Source organism: Ovis aries, chromosome 9 (genome assembly GCF_016772045.2).
Source record: "Ovis aries strain OAR_USU_Benz2616 breed Rambouillet chromosome 9, ARS-UI_Ramb_v3.0, whole genome shotgun sequence".
In the NCBI taxonomy this organism is placed as follows: domain Eukaryota; kingdom Metazoa; phylum Chordata; class Mammalia; order Artiodactyla; family Bovidae; genus Ovis; species Ovis aries.
In genome coordinates, this window is record NC_056062.1 from 88,725,970 (window position 1) to 88,749,404 (window position 23,435).

A 23,435-nucleotide genomic window follows, 5' to 3' on the forward strand; every position below is an offset into this window, starting at 1 on the left:
AAGGAGAAATGCATGTCATTGGTCTTTCACTGTCCTGAGCCCTTTTTTCAGCTTACTAAATGTCTGCATTAGTACTGGAAACCTTTTATGTAACAGTAGCAACAGGATTATTTATACTGCTCTCCAAGGCTACATACCTTGTAATGATCAGACCCCAGTACACACCATATTCTGCTAAGGTATGATATATGTTTTTTCTTGCTTTCTTCTGCTTCACAATAATTAAGGCTCACAACAACAGCTAGGATTTCGAGTCTTAATGCATCTTCTACTTCTGCATATCATCTCTGAAGGCATTTAAAAATATTTTCTAGTGTCGTAACTATAATGGGTCATAAAGCAAAAGGGCTGTGACTGATTCCTGAACATGATATAGTTATAATTATTCATAGATCAACTTCATCTGGAAAATATTAGCCAGAATTGAAAATTGTAGTGCATTACAAAAGTAACATGTTTATCTTATAATAGTGCTTATCAAATTGCCACTCTACAAAAACTTTACTGCACTATAACTTTTCAACTGCATCTATTTTCTTGTCTCCAGTTTTATAAACTCTAGACTCTGTAGACTCAAATTTCTTGAGGTTTATCATTACATTTAATCTTGTATTGTTTTCTACACTAGCCAGCTACCTTCATCTGCATGACTCCCACGTCGCCATCCCAACTGTAACCCCTTGGGAATTCATATGCCTTCATTTGACAGACTCTCCAGATCCATTCTCTTCCCAATCTTACATTTAAAACTCAAAGACCAAGGACATCTTTATAAAAGTTAATTGTAAACTACTGAAGTTATCATGGATTTTAAATAGATGGGTCGGTATTCGATATTTTTTTTCCTTTCACAAGTAGTTTTGATCAAAGAAAAGTTCTTTAAGGCCCTAAGTTCATACTGATCAATTTCCTTTCTAATTCCAATTTTGTCAAGTTCTTACTTTTATTTGTGATCCACAGAGTCAAAGGCTTTGGCATAGTCAATAGATGTTTTTCTGGAACTCTCTTGCTTTCTCCATGATCCAGCGGATGTTGGCAATTTGATCTCTGGTTCCTCTGCCTTTTCTAAAACCAGCTTGAACATCTGGGAGTTCACTGTTCACGTATTGCTGAAGCCTGGCTTGGAGAATTTTGAGCATTATTTTACTGGCATGTGAGATGAGTGCAATTGTGTGGTAGTCTGAGCATTCCTTGGCATTGCCTTTCTTTGGGATTGGAATGAAAACTGACCTTTTCCAGTCCTGTGGCCACTGCTGAGTTTTCCAAATTAGCTGGCATATTGAGTACAGCATTTTCGCAGCATCATCTTTCAGGATTTGAAAGAGTTCAACTGGAATTCCATCATCTCCACTAGCTTTGTTCATAGTGATGCTTTCTAAGGCCCACTTGACTTCACATTCCAGGATGTCTGGCTCTAGGTGAGTGATCACACCATCATGATTATCTTGATCATGAAGATCTTTTTTGTACAGTTCTTCTGTGTATTCTTGCCACCTCTTCTTAATATCTTCTGCTTCTGTTAGGTCCATACCATTTGGAAGAAAAGTTATGACCAACCTAGATAGTATATTGAAAAGCAGAGACATTACTTTGCCAACAAAAGTCCGTTTAGTCAGGCTATGGTTTTTCCAGTGGTCATGTATGGATGCGAGAGTTGGACTGTGAAGAAAATTGAGCACTGAATAATTGATGCTTTTGAACTGTGGTGTTGGAGAAGACTCTTGAGAGTCCCTTGGATTGCAAGGAGATCCAACCAGCCCATTCTAAAGGAGATCAGGCCTGGGTGTTCTTTGGAAGGAATGATGCTAAAGCTGAAATTCTAGTACTTTGGCCACCTCATGCAAAGAGCTGACTCATTGGAAAAGACTCTGATGCTGGGAGGGATAGGGGGCAGGCGGAAAAGGGGACGACAGAGGGTGAGATGGCTGGATGGCATCACCAACTCGATGGATGTGAGTTTGAGTGAACTCTGGGAGATGTTGATGGACAGGGAGGCCTGGTGTGCTACGATTCATAGGGTCGCAAAGAGTCAGACATGACTGAGCAACTGAACTGAACTTTTATTTATTTTCTAGTTCTTTCTCCCCCTTTTCTAAATTGTCTCCTTTATCTTTTCTATATTTTGTTTGCAAAAAACCATGCGCTTAAAGCAAATTAATATTATAATAATTTCACATCAAATTGGACCTTGCTTGAAAACAACTAACGCAAGTAAACAAGAATGTTAAGGAAAAAAACAGCAAAATAAGCAATTTTTAAAACTTACTTCATTTTCTCTGAAAAACAAAATGAATGTGATAGTCACTCAGTCATATCCAACTCTTCACAGACCCACAGACTGTAGCCTTCCAGGCTCTTCTGTCCATGGAATATTTCTGTAATCTTCAAGATTTTGCATGACCATCTGCTAGTATCTGCTGGTATGTGTCCAGAGAGAATCCAGGAAATCACAAATTCAGCTTCCATGAAATGTTTTTGATTAGTCTTTGCAGTATATTCTGAATAATCTTAAAATTCATTCCAAGAACAATAGCATAATCATTAATTTGTCTTTGATGGACAGACATTTGGAGCTTTATCTCAGTTTCTAGATATTCTTCAGAAGTCTACTCACTTCTCAAACACTTAACTTGTAAAATTATCCTGTTCAAGTCACTTAATATTAATTTCATAATCCTAGTCTACACCATAAAAGTAATAATACCTCATACAAATATTATGAATATTAAATTTAAAAATGAATATTAAGATCCTAGCACAGAATAATAATCACTCAATTGTCATTTTTACTAGTAGTTTTGTTATTATTGCTGAGGTAAGCCTTCAGAAATTCACATGAATTGAAAATGTTTTAAATAATAGCTTTTTCTCAAGTATACATTTCATATGCATCCTACCCTTCCCATTACATAGTCAGCAATAGCATATTATAGGTTGGTGTTTCTAGATACACCTTAGGTATCCATTCCATATTACAAAGACCAATAATAATAATGATGAAATTAACCATGATAATTTTCTATAGACTATTAATATTTCAAATAATTCCAGAGAGAAGAAAGCTTCAATTAAAATTAAATTAATTCAATACATATATTTTAAAGTATAATTATCAAGACATTTATAAAAATTAAAACTGGAGAGATACAAAACATTTATATAAAATAAAGTGTTACATGTCCTCTCATTGGCCAATCTGTTCCTGGAAAGGATAGTCTATAAATTACGTATGTTCATGCTGGAAAAGGTCAGTTTTCATTCCAAACCCAAAGAAAGGCAATGCCAAAAAATGTTCAAACTACTGCACAATTGCACTCATCTCACATGCTAGTTAAGTAATGCTCAAAATTCTCCAAGCCAGGCTTCAGCAGTACGTGAACCGTGAACTTCCTGATGTTCAAGCTGGTAACTTCCTGATGTTCAAGCTGGTTTTAGAAAAGGCAGAGGAACCAGAGATCAAATTGCCAACATCCGCTGGATCATGGAAAAAGCGAGAGTTCCAGAAAAACATCTACTACTGGTTTATTGACAACATCAAAGCCTTTGACTGTGTGGATCACAACAAACTGTGGAAAATTCTGAAAGAGATGGGAATACCAGACCACCTGACCTGCCTCCTGAGGAATCTGTATGCAGGTAAAGAAGCTACATTTAAACTGGACATGGAACCACAGACTGGTTCCAAATTGGGAAAGGAGTACGTCAAGGCTGTATATTGTCACCTGCTTATTTAGCTTATATGCAGATTATATCATGCGAAATGCCAGGCTGGATAAAGCACAAACTGGAATCAAGATTGCCAGGAGAAATATCAATATCCTCAGATATGCAGATGACACCACCTTTATGGCAGAAAGTGAAGAAGAACTAAAGAGCCTCTTGATGAAAGTGAAAGAAGTGAGTGAAAAAGTTGGCTTAAAACTCAACATTCAGAAAACTAAGATCATGGTGAGAAAGTCAATTCCAAGGCAGTTTTGATAAGAAGTCCAGGGGTTCCCAAGGAGAGAGGGGTCTGGAATTCTCAAGGAGGAGAAAAAGACAAACTTTTTTTCCTCTCCATTCCTTAGGATTATATAACAATAAAGTATCCTGCTTGAGGAGAGTTTCTGGAAAAAACCTTCTGGCTAATCCTGTTATCTTAAAATGTAAATTATGGGAGTGAGTCTAGTAAGGTCTTTACAACCTCTAGACATTCTTTTGATTCACTGTCATAATTAATTAAAAGTATATAACTCCATTGTTAACACTAGTGAGGCACTCTTTCTGCCCCCTTCTGATGTCTGTGTCAGAAATTTTCTCTATTTCTTTTATACTTTAATAAAACTCTATTACACAAAAGCTCTGAGCAATCAAGCCTCATCTCTGGCTCTGGATGGAGTTCATCCCCTCCGGAGGCCAAGAATCCTGGCATCTTCCATGGTTCAGCAACAACCTTTCAATGGTATCCAATTCCATCACTTCGTGGCAAATAGATGGGGAAACAGGGGAAAACAGTGACAGACTTTATTCTGAGGGATTCCAAAATCATTGCAGATGGTGACTGCAGCCATGAAATGAAAAGATGCTTGCTCCTTGGAAGAAAAGTTATGACCAACTTAGACAGCATATTAAAAAGCAGAGACATTACTTTACCAACAGAGGTGTATCTAGTCAAAGCTATGGTTTTTCCAGTAGTCATGTATGGATGTGAGAGTTGGACCATAAAGAAAGCTGAGTGCCAAAGAATTGATGCTTTTGAGCTGTGGTGTTGGAGAAGACTCTTGAGAGTCCTTTGGACTGCAAGGAGATCCAACCAGTCCATCCTGAAGGAGATCAGTCCTGAATATTCATTGGAAGGACTGATGCTGAAGCTGAAACTCCAATTCTTTGGCCACCTGATGCAAAGAACTGACTCACTGGAAAAAACTTTGATGCTGGGAAAGATTGAAGGTGGGAGGAGAAGGGATGACAGAGGATGAGATAGTTGGATGGCATCACCAACTCGATAGACATGAGTTTGAGGAAGGTCTGGGAGATGGTGATGGACAGGCAGGCCTGGAGTGCTGCAGTCTATGGGGTCACAAAGAGTCAGACACAACTGAGCAAATGAACTGAACTGAACTGAACTGTTGCTTATAATAATAGCAAAACAAAGCAAATCATTAATACACAAATATATTTACACATGTACATATTTTTAATGTGAATGATTAAAAGTAATATTAAAATTAGCTGAAATATACACAATCCACATATAGTCTTACCCTGACTAATGAATTACAGTACTTATATATTTATTTATATATTCAGACATATATGGAAATGGATAGAAATGAAACTTATATGGTACTCTGCACACCTACATCAATTTATGTCAAATTTGCTAATATAAAATGAGTACAGAGTACAAAAATATTGTCACTAACTTCTGACTTAAATTCTATTGTTTCATTTATTACAAATTCCTCTGAGGTATAATTTTTACATCCTTCCAAATAGTAATTTTTACTGTAAGATTAATTTATAAGCAATTTAAACTCCAACTGATAAGTTGGATAATGTGTTGATAAATATGCTATTAAAGAAATAAACTCATTTTCCAGGACCTATTGACAATGATATTTTGGTATATATAATATGACTATTACTTATCTATAATGTATAAATAAAATACTACCTATATTCAAAAAAATCTTGGTTTTGATTCAGTCTTTTACCATATATGGACCCAAGTAATAGTACATTCACAGACATATAGTCACAGCCCTTGCCACATATATTCTTTAAGTGAATAGAAATTTTTAATAAGAAAAATATAATCTTCTGTTTGAATGGGTTATGTATTTACCTGAAAAAGAGGATCAAATTTCTCCACAGATGTGGCTACACACATTTGTATAATTTGTTGTGCCACAGCTAAAGTAGTTTCTCTAGAGCTGCACTAATCACTTCCTGCTTGAATTAAGACCTATTTTGAGTATTTCATTTTGGTATATCTGTAAGCTTTATTTATTAGAAAGATATGTCAACTTAAAATAAACTTGCATGATTTAATAGAGAATTTCAAAAAATTTACCAAAGCAATTTCCCTGTCAGTTTAAAGATTTGCAAGTATTATATCCAAATAGCTTTATTAGATTAATAAAATTAACTAGTCACATTCCCAATGTAACCCTTTAGTAACCCTTAGATCAGGCATGCAATCTTGAATACAACAAGGTCTAGAGAGGCAATAAGCAAAAGGCTTAACATTCATAGAAAATAACCCTAGGTACTGACAAAGTGGAGAAGCATTTGACTCAAAAACTAGATAATAAGAACAAAGAATGATAAACCACTCCTAGCTAAGGGCTTCACCAAAAACCAGTGGAAAGAAATGAATCAGTTATAGTAAACCACAGTACTCTTACACGTATATTATTATCATATGAAAGGCCAGGTGGACAGAGTTTCAGATGCCACCTCAGCCATTAACAAGCACGGCCCTATATGTTGAGTTATTTACAGGCCTCAGTTTCTTTGTAGGCAAAATGGAAAGATATCTATCCATAAGATTATTTTGAAGAATGAAAAAAAAAAAATAGAGATCATTTAATGCAGCTTGCTTAACACAGTTGTCCAGTTAATATTAGTTCATTCTTTTCAGTCTTCTCTATATGGGTGTTCTTTGGATAGACTGATGCTAAAGCTGAAACTCCAGTACTTTGGCCACTTCATGTGAAGAGCTGACTCATTGGAAAAGACCCTGATGCTGGGAGGGATTAGGGACAGGAGAAGAAAGGGACGACAAAGGATGAGATGGCTGGATGGCATCACTGACTCGATGGATGTGAGTCTGAGTGAACTCTGGGAGTTGGTGATGGACAGGGAGGCCTGGCCTGCTGCAATTCATGGGGTCGCAAAGAGTTGGACATGGCTGAGCGACTGAACTGGACTGAACTGATATGTTCATATATTTATGTTCCTGTTTAGGGATCATAATAGCTCAGTCTTACAGGACTTATAAAGTAACTATAGGATTTACAGAATAATTATAATAATTAAGTGAAGTGAGCTCATCTCTTCCCATAAAAACATGAAAATTACAACTAACTGCTGATAACCATCAATAACAACAACAACAAAAAAGATACTGGAACCTACGAAAAAAAGAATCTACAGCAAGATGGTTAGAAGGGTGAAGGCATGATAAAATCAAATCCCATACCCATACTAGGTAGGCAACCCACAAACTGGAAAATAATTATACCACAGAAGTTCTCCAAAGGAGTGAAAGTTCTGTGCCCCATGTCAGGTTCCCTCGCCTGGTGTCTGACATTGGGAGCTGGAGGTCCCAGAGCATCAGGTTTTGAAAGTCAGCAGGATTTGATAACAAGAATTCCATAGGAGTGGGGGAAACAGAAACTCCACTCTTGGAGGGTACACAAGCTTTTGTATACTCCAGGACCCAGGAGAAAAAGCAATGACCTTAGAAGACCCTGGGTCAGACCTTGTTGCTGGTTTTGAAGCAACTCCAGTGGAGGTAGCTGTGGCCGTGGCTGACTACAGAGACAAAGACCCTGGAGGCAGCAGTTCCGGCGGGGGGTACTTGTTGGCCTGAGCTTTCCAAGAGAGCCCCATTTTCTCGCCAAGACCTGGCCCCACCCCACAGCCTGTAGGCTTCTATGCTGTTTGGTCTAAGATGCCTCAGACCGAACACCCAGCAGGGTGGGAACACAGCCCAAGTCATCAGCAGACAGGCTGCCTACTCATCCTGAGCCCACACCTGCACAATAAACACGGACCTTGACACAGCACTACTCGCCAGAGGGACAAGACTCAACTCGCCCCACCAGTGGGCAGAAACCAGTCCCTCCCACGAGAAAGCTGGCACAAGCCCATTAGACCAGTCTCGTCCACCAGGATGCAGACCACAGAAGCAAGAACTACACCCGTGTAGAGTAGAAACCACTATTACAGATCGTTAAATGAAATGTGACAGCAGAAGAATACATCACAGAGAAAGGAACAAAATAAAAATGCCAGAAAAAAGCTGAGTGAAACAGAGGTAGGCAATATACATGCAGGGACGGGGGGGATCCAGAAAACGATAGTAAAGATGATCCAAGATCCCAGATCTGATTCTCCAGGCAAGAATACTGAATGGGCACCTATCCCCTTCTCTAGGAGACCTTTCTGACCCAGGGATTGAACCCAGCTCTCTTGCATTGCAGGCAGATTCTTTACCATCTGAGCCACCAGAGCTGCCCAAACAGCAAACAGAGATGAGCAATACAGTAACTGAAGCGAAAAGCACACTAGAAGGAATCAGCAGGAGAACAAATGAGGCGGAAGAATGGATACGTGAGCTGGAAGAGAGAATTGTGGAAATCACTACTGCAGAATAGAATAGAGGAAAAAAAGAATCAAAAGAAATGAGGACAGTCTAAGAGATTGCTGAGACAATATTAAATGCACCAACATTCACCTTATAGGGACTCCAGAGGAGAAGAGAGAAAGTACCAGAGAAAATATTTAAAGAGCTATAGCTGAAAATTTTATTAACACGGGAAAGAAAATAGTCACCCAACTCCAGAAAGTTCAGAGAATACCAGGTAGAATAAACATGTGGAGAAACCCACAGAGACACATAGTAATCAAATGGACAAAAATTAAAGGTAAAATATTAAAAGGAATAAGGGAAAAGCAACAACAACAAATAATCATGGACTTCCCTGGTGGCTCAGATGGTAAAGCGTCTGCCTGCAATGCAGGAGACCTGGGTTCGACTCCTGGGTTGGGAAGATCCCCTGGAGAAGGAAATGGCAATCCACTCCAGCACTCTTGCCTGGAAAATCCCATGGATGAAAGAGCCTGATAGGCTACAGTTCAGGGGGTCGCCAAGAGTCGGACATGACTGAGTGACTTTACTTTGACAACAAATAATATACAAGGGAACACTCATAAGGTTATTAACTGATTTTTCAGCAGAAGCTCTACAGGTCAGAAGGCAGTGGCACAAACACATTTAAAGCGATGAAAGGGAAGAACCCACAACCAGAAAGGCTCTTATTCAGATTCAGCAGAGAAATCAAGAGCTTTACAGATAAGCAAAAGTTAAGAGAAATCACCACCATCAGATCAGCTTTGCAACAAATGCTAAACAAGCTTCCCTAGGTGGAAAAGAAAAGGCCACCACTAGAAACAAGAAAATTATGAATGAAAAAGCTCACCAGGAGAGGCAAACATACAGTAGGAAATCATTCACACAAAAATATATTAAAACCAGTACTTGTGAGAAGACGAGAGTAAAAATACAGGATTTGGAAATGCTTCTGAAATTAAAAGACTGGCAACTTCAAACAATTTTGTTTCTATATAGATTGCTATATCTAAACCTCATGGTAAACACAATAGATACATATACAAAAGATTAAGGGATATAATAAGCACAGCAGTAAAGTTAGCCATCAAAGCACAAGAGAAGAGAACAAAAGAGGAAGGAAAGGGAAAAAGACCTACAGAAACAAATCAGACCAATTAACAAAATGGCACTAAGAACACAGATATCAATAATCATCTTTTAAAAATGCATTCCATACAAATGAAAATCAAAAGTACCAAAACTCCTATCAGACAAAGCAGACTTTAAAATAAAGACTATTACAAGAAACAAAAATTACACAATGATCAATGGATCAATCCAAGAAGTTATAATAATAATACATGTATATATCCCCAATATAGGAGCAGCTCAATATATAAGGCAAATATTGTTGCTATTGTTTAGTTGCTAAGTCATGTCTGACTCCATTGTGATCCCATAGAATGTAGCCTGCCAGGCTTCCCTGTCCTTTGGATGTCCCAGGCCAGAATACTGAAGTGGGTTGTTATTTCCTTCTCCAGGGCATCTTCCCAACCTAGGAATCAAACCTGCATCTCCAGCATTAGCAAACAGATTCTTTACCCATAAGCCACCAGGAAAGCCCATAGAGCAAATACTAACAGCCATAAAAGGGAAAAAACAACCACAGCACAATAACAGTGGGGGACCTTAACCCCACACACCTTCATCATTGGGCAGATCACCGAGACAGAAAATCAGTGAGAAAACACAGGCCTTAACTGATTTTTTTTTTGAGGGGGGGGGGCGGTATTTATGGAACACTCCATCCAAAAGCAGCATAATACACTTTCTTCTCATGCACAAATGGAATATCCTTCAGGATTGGCCACATGCTGGGCCACACAATGGACCTCAGTAAATTTAAGAAAATTTAAATCATATCAATTTTTTTTCCACCCTCAACACTATGAGATTAGAAATAAACTACAAGCATAAAAACACAAACACATGGAAGCTGAACTATATGCTACTAAACAACCAATGGGTAACTGAAGAAATCAAAGAGGAAATCAAAAAATGCATAGAGACAAGTGAAAATGGTAGCATAATGATCTTAAACCAGTGGGCTGTGGCAAAATAAGTTCTAAGAGGGAAGCTTAGAGAAATATAAGATTCTTTACTGTCTGAGTCACCAGGGAAGCCCAATCTTACATCAGTGGGATAGACCACATTAACAGACTTAAGAGTAGAAGTCATATGATTATCTTAATATATGCAGAAAAGCTTTTGACAAAGTTCAGCACCCTTTTATGATGAAAACGCTCCAGAAACGTGAGCATAGAAGGAACATAGTTCAGTATGATAAAATCCATTTATGGGAAACCTACAGCCAACATCAAAGTCAACAGTGAAAAACTGAAAGCATTTCCTCTAAGGTCAGGAATAAGACAAGGATGCCCACTCTTGCCACTTCTAGTCAACATGGTTTGGAAGTCCTAACCATGGCAAACAGAGAAGAAAAAGAAGTAACACTGTCAATATTTGCTGATGACCTGCTACTATACATAGAAAATTCTTAAATGCTACCAGAGAACTACTAGAGTTCACCAATGAACAAAATAAATACACAGAAATCCATTGCATTTCTACACACACACACATAATGGAATATTATTCAGTTAAGCCATTATATAGAATGAAATAAATAAAGCTTCCCAGGTGGCTTAGTGATAAAGAATCCACCTACCAAGCAGGAGACACAGATTTGATCCCTGCATCAGGAAAATCTCCTGGAGAAGGAAATGGCAACTCACTTCAATATTCTTGCTTGGGAAATCCCATGGACAGAGAAGCCTGGTGGGCTATACCATCCCCGGGGTCACAAAAGAATTGGACACAACTTAGCAACTAAACAACAATAAATCATTGTCATTTGCAGGAACATAAATGTACCTAGAGATCATCGCACTGAGTGAAGTAAGTCAGATAGAGCAGGACAAATATATGATATCACTTATATGCAGAATCATAAAAAAATGATGCAAGTGGACAGATGTACAAACCAGAAACAGTCTTAAAAAACAAACTTGTGGTTACTGAAAGGACAAGGTGGGGGTGGGGAGAAAAATTGGGAGTTTTAGAATGGATAACCAACAAGGGACTACTGTATAGCACAGGGAACTCTGCTCAATACTCTGTAAAAACCTAATGGGAAAATCAATTTGAAAAAGAGTAGATATATGTACATGTATAACTGAATCACTTTGCTCTACACATAAAATTAATGTTACTGAGTCCAAGCTTACTCTGTTTGCCCCACAACAGGTCAGTGAATCTGAGAGATGAGGTAAGGCAAGGAATAAGACTGTATTTGGAAAGCCAGCTGACTGAGAAGATGGCAGACTAATGTCTCAGAGTAACCATATTGTCGGGGGTTTGGAAGCCAGGTTCTTTTACAGAACCAGAGAGAGCAGCAACCAGTGACTGAGGTCTAAAAGTAAAACAGAGATGGAGAGGCAGTGGGGAAGTGAAGTGAAATAGTCTTCAGTCTTGCAAACGTCTCTCCTAACGGCCAGCTGTTGGAAGCAGTGTGTTAATCTCTTCTTTTTGTTGTAGCTATTCACAGGTGGGCAGGCATCAGATTTTCTATCTATGAGCTGAACAAAGGCACGTCAGTTTACTGTGAGGCAGAGGGGCAGGGTCCTCTGAGGCAGGCTCTTTATGTATAACAAAAGAAACAAAAAGGAAGTCAAAGAAACAAGTGTCCAACACGGAGTTAGAATTGGCTTCTCTTCAACACAGATTTGATTCTTTTCTGCAACACTGAGGCCACATTGTAAATCAACTCTCTGCTGCGCTGTGCTTAGTTGCTTAATCGTGTCTGACTCTTTGTGACCCCATGGACTGTAGCCTGCCAGGTTCCTCTGTCCACAGGCAAGAATACTAGAGTTGGTTCCCTTTTTCTTCTCCAGGGGATCCTCCTAACCCCAGGATGGAACCTACATCTCCTGCATTGAAGGTAGATTCTTTAGCACTGAGCAACCTAGAAAACTCAAACTCTTAATAATATTAACCAAAAAGATCAAAGTAAGATTTTGTGCCAGTCCTTCTTATAAGAAATATAAATATTCAGCTGGAAGGGCAGAGCATATGAGCATTGAAAGATGGCTTTTTAAAATAATCAAGATGTTACCAGCTGTTGATTATAAATGAAAAACATCTTAAATGAAATCAACTCTTCAAGGAAATAATTAAACATTATAACAATCATGCAGTTTGGAAAACTACTGAGATCAGAAATCCTTGTCAGACTGGATGGCATTAACAATTCCCATGATGGCTTTCAGGTAAAATTATTTGAAGCACATTCCTTATATCACAGAACTTTAAAAATATCTTCTCTTGCCAACTTTAAAGTTCTTTCCCTTTATAAGCACTCACAAACAGATGGAGTCTCCTTGTTGAAAATAGATTTTTCCTAAATAAAATAGAGAAAGACTACAGAATGTTTACATTACCAAGAATTTTAACCAGGGTGGTACGTTAAGCCATTTACTTTACCAGCTTAGGAAGTGCCCTAGTGTTTTAATGCCTGTTCAAAATTCACTCTGAAAGTCACAAACCCATTTGTGCTCCACTTACTACCAAGCTCTTTGAGTTTATTTGATCAAAGGTTACTTCCATAACCTTATGAGAAAAGGCTAATTCATGACGTTTTTGTTTGAATTTCTATTCTCATGAGAATAATTGAATGATAGATAACATCTGTGGACTATATTCTAATTATCAAGCTAAGTGACTTCTTATTGCATTATCCCCTATTTTGTTCAATCTTTGCAAAAGTCTACCAGGCAGAAACTAGTACTGTTCCCATTCTACAACTTGAAAACAGTCTTGATGATGATAAATAGTTTCTCCTCTTCCAGCCATTGAAATTCACCTCCAGGATTCAAATTCCACTGGATTCTTCAGCCTGTTGGTTCATCATCCATTCAAGCAAAGGAAAATACATTTCAGCAGCACTTTCCCAAACTTATTTTAAATCTCAGTGCCTCTTGTTAGAAGGAAGACCCCAAGACACAGAGTAGTGATCATTCCTGAACACTCTGAATACTGTCTTCCAGGAGCTCCTTAGACACACAATCTATTTTTCCTCCTGACTTTTCTCCAGATACATTACTCTGAATTCCCAACATTTTGCTCTGCAAGTGCTCAAAATTTATTTAAATTTAAAAGTGCATCATTCCCTTTAAACCCAGGAGGATGTGAACCGTGTCCCCCTAATCTAAAAGGGGGAAAAAAAAGTCCCTTTCTTTTTCTTCCTCTCTTGCATTTTCTTTCATATGATTTAGACATTTTAAAGATTCTCTTGCGTATATTCACGACTGCCTAGAGAAGCACCTAGAAAGGTCATAGATGTGTGCATGGCCCATGATTCCTGCCCATTCCTTACACATCCTTACTTTCTAATTTGCAGGATTATGTGGCTAAAGGAGTGAAGCCCAGACATGCCAGCACTCACAGAGCCTGTGAAGGGCGTGAGGCGTTTCCTCTTTCTTGGAGTGAGCCTACTGAGTGCTCTCTACTTCCTGAATAGATGACTCTGCTTTTCATTTGTGCAGCAGACAAAATTGGCCTCTTCATCCTACCTACCTTCAACTTTTGGAAGGTCACTAATGAATCAGGAAGGGGCTCATGATTGAGGCCTAAATTAAACATTCTTTGCCCAGCCCAGTTCTTTCTCCTGGTTTGCTTCCCTCCCCTCAGACATTTCACAATATTATTTCCCTCTTCACCTAAGAGCTTGAAGTGTTTCCCAGTGCACCACACCATAAGTGAATTTTATGAAGATACTATTCACAGCATCAAATGAGCCACTTGTCATCTTGATTTTTTTCTAATGTAATCTCATCGTCATTTAGGTTTGACATTTCAGAAACTTGAACTTCAATGCACTGTACTACTCAAAATTGCCTGGAGACATGTGCTGAGCTGTGCTTTTCCCTAGTGATTCAAGGAAGAATATTATTCTTCTTTCTTTATTGCTCCAGTCTTCCACTCTACACTTCCACAAATCACTGTAATTTACACTATCTGCATGAGGTATCCTGTAGCAACTTCTGAAATGGCCTATAATATTATAAATCATTGTGATATTTTGGCATAAAATGTTACTTAGGTAAATAGCCATTGCTGTGCATTTTTTCTCTGGAGAACTATTAGTCACATTGTATTGTTCAGAGAAAGTCTGGCAGGAGACATATTTTTCTGGCTTTTTTGGTTGTTGTTTGGTAGCTGCTATTGTTTAAAATTACACTTTAGTCCTTAATAGAGGCAATGTCTTTGAATAAAAAGCATGTATATGTGTTCACGTATTAATAAACTGTAGGTCACTAAGAGAGCTGATGTCCATTTGAATATCTTTATTAATCATTACTTAGTTACATGGTATCTGCAACAAAAACAGAACAGATTTATAGGCCATGACAAATGGATTAGTTGAAGTAAATCCCTGACTTTATTAGGTCAAATACAGAAGAGAAATAACTACCCAGAAAAAGCCAGCCAAAACACAGCTTTGGAATACAACAATTTTGATGGTTTATCATTTTCTGTGATACATCAAATTGTCCTTCAAAATCATACATGATTCACTTTTTTGATGGGTTGGATATAAAAATAAAAAATCTAGCTGATTTTCAGAGCCTGAACTGGTGTTTCCTCTGTCAAACTGCTTCGGTCAGGGTTTGATATGAGAAGGAGAACAACTAGGAAATATATGGTGTAAGGGATTTATCAAGAGATTTGAGATTCTACAGTGACACAATGAAAATCCAACTCATTTCTCAACTTTTACTTATCTGACTTCCATTTATCCTCTAAACATTTTCCTAAAAATATTAGGAGAAACTGCCAAATAGCCATGAAATACATTAGTACATTCAAAAGAACAGAACAGCAACATGGTTAAAAATGGCATCTGGATACCAACTCCAGGAAACCTCTTCCCAGCTTTCATTTAAATCGTCATAAAGATTCCAGAAAAGACAAAATCTATAAAGTGAAAAATTAAAAGGGACAGACAGCATGATGACACAACCTGAATAAACTCGGTGAAAATTTAAAGCACGTGGAGTAAGATTGATGAGGCTTTTCCTGTTATGGGCTGAAATGTGTTCCCTAAAATGATATGTTTAAGTCTGTTAAAATATTCAAAGAGTACAGTTTAACTGAGCAAAGCAGGTTTCTTTCTTTTTTTTTTTTTTTTTTTGCTTTCTGAAGCAGGCAGTCTCCCCTCTCCAGAGTCCAGAGAACTACAAAACAAGGAATAGGGCTGTGAGCTTTTACAAAGGAAGGCAATCAGGGAATCAGGGAAGGGCATTTGGCTTAAATTGATTGGCTGGAATTGCATATCAGACCTTATTTAGAACAAAGAAATCATTACAGGTTCTTGGCAGTTGGGGTTTGCCTGGCTGGACACACTGTGTTTCTGGTTGAGGGAAGTATTTACAGGAACATGAAGTCTACGTTTCAGCTTGCTGACAGGGCATCCCACCAGGAGTGGCTCCATCTTGGGCCTAGAAATTTGTTTCAAGAAGTCTTAATTCCCAGTACCTCAAAATATAGATTTATTTGTTAATGTCTTTACAGAGATAATCCGGTTAAAATGAAGTCATTAGAGAAGGCCTTACTCTAGTGTGGCGGGTGCCTTTATGAAAAGGGGGCAATTTGGACATTCACAGACGGGAAAGGGAAAGCGAAGTCGTTCAGTCGTGTCCGACTCTTTGTGACCCTGTGGACTGTAGCCCTCCAGGCTCCTCTGTCCATGGGATTTTCCAGGCAGGAGTACTGGAGTGGGGCGCCACTGCCCTCTCTGCCTTGTATGTATATGCTCTAATAATTCTTGTTCATCCATTTCATCCACTATTTCTTTCATTCCTGAACTGGTTCCCACCCTCCCTCGCTTTCCTTGGCCCCTCCCACAGGTGGCTCAGGTCTAGACTTTGTCCTGTGCTGCCCTTCTCGAGAGCCGGCCACAGAGTCTGGTCCACAGTCCCGGGTAAGCACCACAGCACCTGCACCGCCACCTCTTCTTATTGCCCCTCACCTGCTTCACAGCCAACTTTGAAAATACTCGCATAAGGTGATAGAAAGACCGGTGCAAATATTTCTAGATAACTGAACTTAAACTTTAAAGCACCAAAACATTCTACAAAAGTAACAGAAGCTGATAAATAGATTTTCTGGCTTGGTGATTCAGGATTATCAACAAGAACGTCAACTTTTATACTAGAGTACTATAAAAGTGCCTTTGGAATTTGTTAAGTTGTTAAGTTTGGCAGACTATTAAATATTTGTGGGGTTTTTTTTTTAATTTTGGAGAATTCTTCCCAGTTTTAACATGGTTCAAGTTACTTCTGTTAATGTGGCAACGTCTCTCCTTCTAATTTGTTCCTTCTAACCAGCACTGTCCAAGGATATCAGTTAAAATGGTTCATAGAATCGTATTTATGAACATGGAGATGATCTGCCAGAATCTTCCTTCAAGGGAGGATGTCTTGCCCCAGCAACAGGTTAGTCTCAGCTAAAGAAAAATCTGCATTCAGAAGGCACCTCCTTCCCAGGGGAGCTTGTGCCCAATAACCAAACCATACATATATGGGCTTCCTTGGTGATTCAGTTGCTAAAGAATCCGCCTACCCTGCAGGAGACCAGAGTTCAATCCCGGGGTCCAGAAGATCTCCTGGAGAAGGGAATGGCTACTCATTCCAGTGTTCTTGCCTGGATAATTCCATGGATAAAGGAGCCTGGCAGGCAACAGTCCCTGGGGTTGCAAAAACTTGGACATCTGAGTGACTCTTTTGTTTTTCATATATATACTTATATGTGTGTGTGAGAGAGAGATGATATATGGTATATCATCATTTCAGATGATTAATTGGTTATTTGAGCAAAATTTGCCTAAATATCCTAATCTCACCACAATTCTTGCTGTATTTCATTATATATGATGAACCTTATTTTTTCAAAGTATTACTATTTGTGTTCTGAACATACCACATTGATTAACAGATTTTATTCTTAAGTTTTTAGTTATTAATTATTATTACTATAATTATATAAATGCATTGGGTTTTGATTAAATAATAATTAAAATTACTGTTTACTTAACTGGTAATTTAATTAAAAGAAATTTCATCACAATTGGAGTTTTGTATTAGGTGTTTCTTAGCAAACACAACTTATTTAGATAATTTTCTATTATATCTTTACTGCTGGTAATTCAGGTTATGGATTCACCTTTAAATCTGAGTGTATCCCTTCTTGGGCAATTAAAATGCATTATTAACTGAACTTGCTACCTCTACTTAGCTGTATTGTGGCTTCACAATGGAATGAAGGAAGGATCTTGGCACCCATCACTATTATCATATTGTAATGCAGATATTTTGAAATAACCTACGCTGCTAATATTTTTCTTAAGTTGTCACCTGCTGGAAAAAGATCACTTCCTTTAAAAGGTCTGCACACAGTGTTTGTAATTTGGCCTTAAAGTTTCTTGATCATGATGATGATGATAATGATGGCCAAAGTATTTTGAGAGAGCTACACAGTAAAGAGAAAATAAGTAGGGCCATATCTGCATCAGTCATTGCTAAGGATATATTAGCAATTCATGGATTATTTAAAAAGCTTAAAAAGATTCTCAGTGCTTTAGTCACTAATTTCACATTAAATTATACTTATTGGACTGATACCAAGTTTAATTAAGACATGCTTTGAGATCCAAATTTAGAATGTCATATCTATTTTTAAGTTTTAAAAGCAGATGCTCCAGGGAAAATATCATAAAGATTCTTCAAAGAAAAAAAATACCCCAGTACAGTCTTGACTAAACATTGAAAAAGACTGTCAAGCTGAACAGTTGACTGATGATGACCCTAGTTGAGATGCCCCTTCTTAGCTATGTTTTCAAAAGCATCAAAGTCATTCCTTAGTCTCCTGATAAATTGTCAAATCTGCCTGGAATTGCTGTTAGCCATATCTGCCTATTCATGAAAAGCTAAAAAACAAAACACTACCAATAAACTTTGGCCTTTGAATTTGAGTTACCATCAAAGAGAAGTTGTTGTGTTTTTTCTTATTCTATTTTTTTTTCTTTTCTAAGAGCATTTACCTTTTAGGGAATTGCCTGAATTACATGCTCTACAATAAAAGCAAATTTCAGAATGAGTTCAAACCATTAGAATGGATATCTGGAACAACTAAGAAGTCAAAAAAAAAAAAAACTATTTTAAGTTAAAAAATCCTCAGACTTCTAGTTTTAGAATTACTACTTACAGATCAATTGATTTAAGAATCACTGCAAAACTTTTCAGCCCTAGAATATCTTGAGAATAAAGATGTAACTATGAAGCAATGAAATTTGAATATAAACTATACAGAGAGGGTAAAATACCAACTCTGACAAATAATTTTCTTTTTTCAGTTCAATTCAAGGAGCAGTACAGTGTAAGAGTTCCAAAGTAAGGAGAATAGGCATTGGAAGTCTTACCTCTTAAGTAACGTAGAGGAACTCTGAAACTTGCAAAATAGGCAGGCCACAAGGGAATGAGGGCCCAGACAAGAATCTACACCACAAGGATTCAAGCAGGCCAGAGAAACTTGTTAATCAGTACAGCTTGAGAGTCCCTTGGACTGCAAGGAGATCCAACCAGTCCATTCTGAAGGAGATCAGCCCTGGGATTTCTTTGGAAGGAATGATGCTAAAGCTGAAGCTCCAGTACTTTGGCCACACCATGCGAAGAGTTGACTCATTGGAAAAGACCCTGATGCTGGGAGGGATTGGGGGCAGGAGGAGAAGGGGACGACTGAGGATGAGATGGCTGGATGGCATCGCTGACTTGATGGACGTGAGTCTGAGTGAACTCCAGGAGTTGGTGATGGACAGGGAGGCCTGGCGTGCTGCGATTCATGGGGTCGCAAAGAGTCGGACACGACTGAGCAACTGGACTGACTGACGGCTCACCAGAAGCCAAAGTTAAACTCAAAACTTCTTAAAGAACTTATTTATAACCAGGTCTGCACTGGTCTGTATGTACTTAATGCCAGCCCAGCTAGGGCAGGCCTACACACTAACAGGATTCCTGACCCTCTGTGTAAATGCAATACTGAAAAATATTTGATTTGATGATACAATCTATGGCTACTGCTGGAATAAATGAAAAATTCCATGAGAGTGATAGTTCTAATTACCTCTGAGTATCAGTTACATCCATCACTTTAACTACGTGTACTCTCCCCTTTTGTGTCTTTGACAGTGTTTGCAACACACAGTTCTGATCCTGGAAGACAGAAAAGCTGTCCTCTAATTCCATATGATATTATTCACATAGGAAGAAAGGGTTAGGAATAAATTTGTTAAGATAAAGATGCTATTATTCATGTGTGGTTAGGCCTGTCGCCAAAGAATCTTAAGCCAAATACTCTATTTATTTTCCTTACAGGTGACTATAAACTTAAAGATACATAAATAAGTATCTGAGTTTTCAGAATAATGCAGTTTAATAGAAGATATAACATTACTCTTTACCACAAATAATCCTGGCCTCTGTTAATATTTGTGCCTTTAAAAATCATAATGATATAACTTTTGTACAAAAAAAAAAAAAAAAATGGGGAAATTCAAACTGTGATTGAGTATTCAAGTAACCATTAACTACTGCTGCTAAGTCACTTCAGTCATGTCCAACTCTGTGCGACCCCATAGGCAGCAGCCTACCAGGCTCCTCCATCCCTGGGATTCTCCAGGCAAGAACACTGGAGTGGGTTGCCATTTCCTTCTCCAATGCAGGAAAGTGAAGTTGCTCAGTTGTGTCCGACTCTTAGTGAACCCCATGGACTGCAGCCCACCAGGCTCTTCCATCCATGGGATTTTCCAGGCAAGAGTACTGGAGTGGGGTGCCATTGCCTTCTCCATTAACTACTTCTTCTTAAATGCATGAGTGTATGTTAACCCCACAATTACAATAGTTGTTTAGGTGATCTGGTTCTTTATGTCAAAAATGGAACTACTGAAGTAAACACCCCCAAGGAAGAAGTGATAGTGAATTTACATTAATTCAAAGTTGAAATTTGAATTTGGTTATTTGGGGTCTTTAGTGTTTCTATACTGGAGAAGGCCATGAAACCCCACTCCAGGACTCTTGCCTGGAAAACCCCATGGATGGAGGAGCCTGATGGGCTGCAGTCCATGGGGTTGCTAAGAGTCAGACACAAATGAGCGACTTCACTTTCACTTTTCACTTTCCTGCATTGGAGAAGGAAATGGCAACCCACTCCAGTGTTCTTGCCTGGAGAATCCCAGGGATGGGAGAGCCTGGTGGGCTGCCGTCTATGGGGTCACACAGAGTCGGACACGACTGAAGCGACTTTGCAACAGCAGTGTTTCTATACAAATTTTAGAACCATTTGTAGTACTTCTGTGAAAACATGACTTTGGTATTTTGACAGCATTAATTCAAAATTGAAAATAGGCTAAGTCCTTGATATTATCAGAGTAGGGCATGGCTGTGAAATTGAGTTGTGGTATAAATTAGACCAAATGATTTACCTAATTATTAACGGAAATCAGACAATTGGTAGATATAAAAGTATACAAATGACATCAGAAAAAAGTCAAAAGCAGATAAGCAATGGGTAAAAAGCTAGAATTGAAGTCAAGAGAACAAATTTCACTGCAACACCACCCCCCCAAAAAAAAAGCAAGTGAAAATGAACGTTGTTCAGTCATGTCCAACTCTTTGCAACTCCAAGGCCTATATAGTCCATGGAATTCTCCAGGCCAGAATACTGGAGTGGGTAGCCTTTCCTTCTCCAAGTCAGGTATAAAAAGAGCCACAGGAAAAATGTAAAATGCTGATTTGTTTTCCAGGAGAAGAGCCAGTGTGAAGCAATGAGAACAGACAAGGACCTTTATGTTCAGAGGACTAAGCCTAATTGGACAAATCCACTCTTTTGCTGAAGAATTCCTATAGGACAAGAGAATCATCTCCAATCCTTTAAGGATAATTATAGAATAAATACAGGAATAGAGTTATACAGTAAATAGAGGAATTTGGATTAGAAATTGGATTTCTTGAACTTCAGTCACTTTCTCTTTCAGTAGACTTCTAATGTTCAAAGTTAGGGAAAAAAATTCCCATTGATTTTTGTTTTTTCCCCTTCTGATGGCTGAGAAGGGAAAATATATATTTAATCTCCTACAAATTCTTCTCAAATATAGGACTGTCTTCAGTCCAGTATCAAATATAATGCAGAACACAAATAAGATATTTAACAAAAAGAGGCAGAAAGTTGAAAACAATTCTTCCAAAAACAGGAAAAAGGTAAAGATGCCCACTCTTACCACTTTCATTTCACATGGTATTGGAAGCAGTGGCCACAGCATTTAGACAAGAAAAATAAATGAAAGGAATCTAAATCATAAAGAAAAAAGTTAAACTATAATCATTTGAATTGTCTGCAGATAACATAATACTATATTATACAGAGAAAGTCATAAACACACTAAATAAATAGGTGAAAGACTTATACTTTGAAAATTATAAGATAGTGATGAAAGGAAGATGACACAACAGACAGAAGAATACACTGCGCTTATGGGTTGGAAGAGTTAGTATTGTTAAAACGATCACACCACCCAAGGCAATCTTCAGATTCAATGCAGCCCTTGTCAAAATACCAAAGTCATGTTTTCACAGAAGTACTACAAATGGTTCTAAAATTTGTACAGAAACACTGCTGTTGCTAAGTCGCTTCAGTCATGTCCGACTCTGTGTGACCCCATAGATGGTAGCCCACCAGGCTCTCCCATCCCTGGGATTCTCCAGGCAAGAACAATGCAGTGGGTTGCCATTTCCTTCTCAGTGCATGAAAGTGAAAAGTGAAAGTGAAGTTGCTCAGTCATGTCAGACTCTTAGTGACCCCATGGACTGCAGCCCATCAGGCTCCTCCATCCATGGGATTTTCCGGGCAAGAGTACTGGAGTAGGGTGCCATGGCCTTCTCCAGTATAGAAACACTAAAGACCCCAAATAACCAAAACAATCTTGAGAAAAACGAACAAAGCTGTAGGTGTCACACTCCCAGATTCCAAACTATACTATAAAGCTACAGTAATCAAAGCAGAATATCTCTGGCACAAGCAAACACACAGATCATTGGAACAGAATAGAGAGCTAAGAAATAAACCCACATGTATATAGTTAACTAATCTACAACATAGGAGGCAATGGGGAAAAGAGTTTCTTCAATAGATGATTCTGGGAAAACTGTCTAGTCCTTCAAAAGAATAAAACTCGACTCCTTTCTCACACCATATATAAAAATAAACTCAAAATGGGTTAAAGACTTAAAAATATAAAGTGTTAAAGACCTGAAACATAAAATTCATATACAAAAACATAGGCAATACACTCTTTGACATTGATCTTAGCAATATTTTGAGGGATATTTCTTCAGGCAGGAGAAACAAAAGCAAAAATAAGCAAAAGGAATTACATCAAAGTAAAAATGCTTTTCAGAGTAAAGGAAACAATCAGAAAAACAAAAGACTTAATGAATGGAAGAAGATATTTGCAAACAATATATGGAACAATGAGCTAATACCCAAATTATACAAAGGACTCTTACAACTCAATATCAAAAAGAAGACTGATTTAAAAATGGCCTGAAGAGATGAATGATTGTTTTTCCAAAGAATAGATATAAATGGCCAACAGGCACATGAAAAGATGCTTGATATCAAGCAAACGTCAGGGAACTCCAAATCAAAGCTACAGTGAGATATCATGTCACATCTGTGAGAGTGGTTATCATCAAAATGACAACTAATAAAAAGTGTTGGTGAGGCTGTAGAGGAAAGAGAACCCTCATATACTGTTGGTATGAATGCAAATTGGTTCAACCATTAAGGAAAATAGTATGAAGTTTCCTCAAAAAATTAATAATACAACTTCCATATAACCCAGCAATTTCATGTCTGGGTATTTACCCAAAGGAAATATCAATACTAATTTAACAAGATATATGCAACCTTATGTTTATTTCAGTATTATTTATAGTTTTGA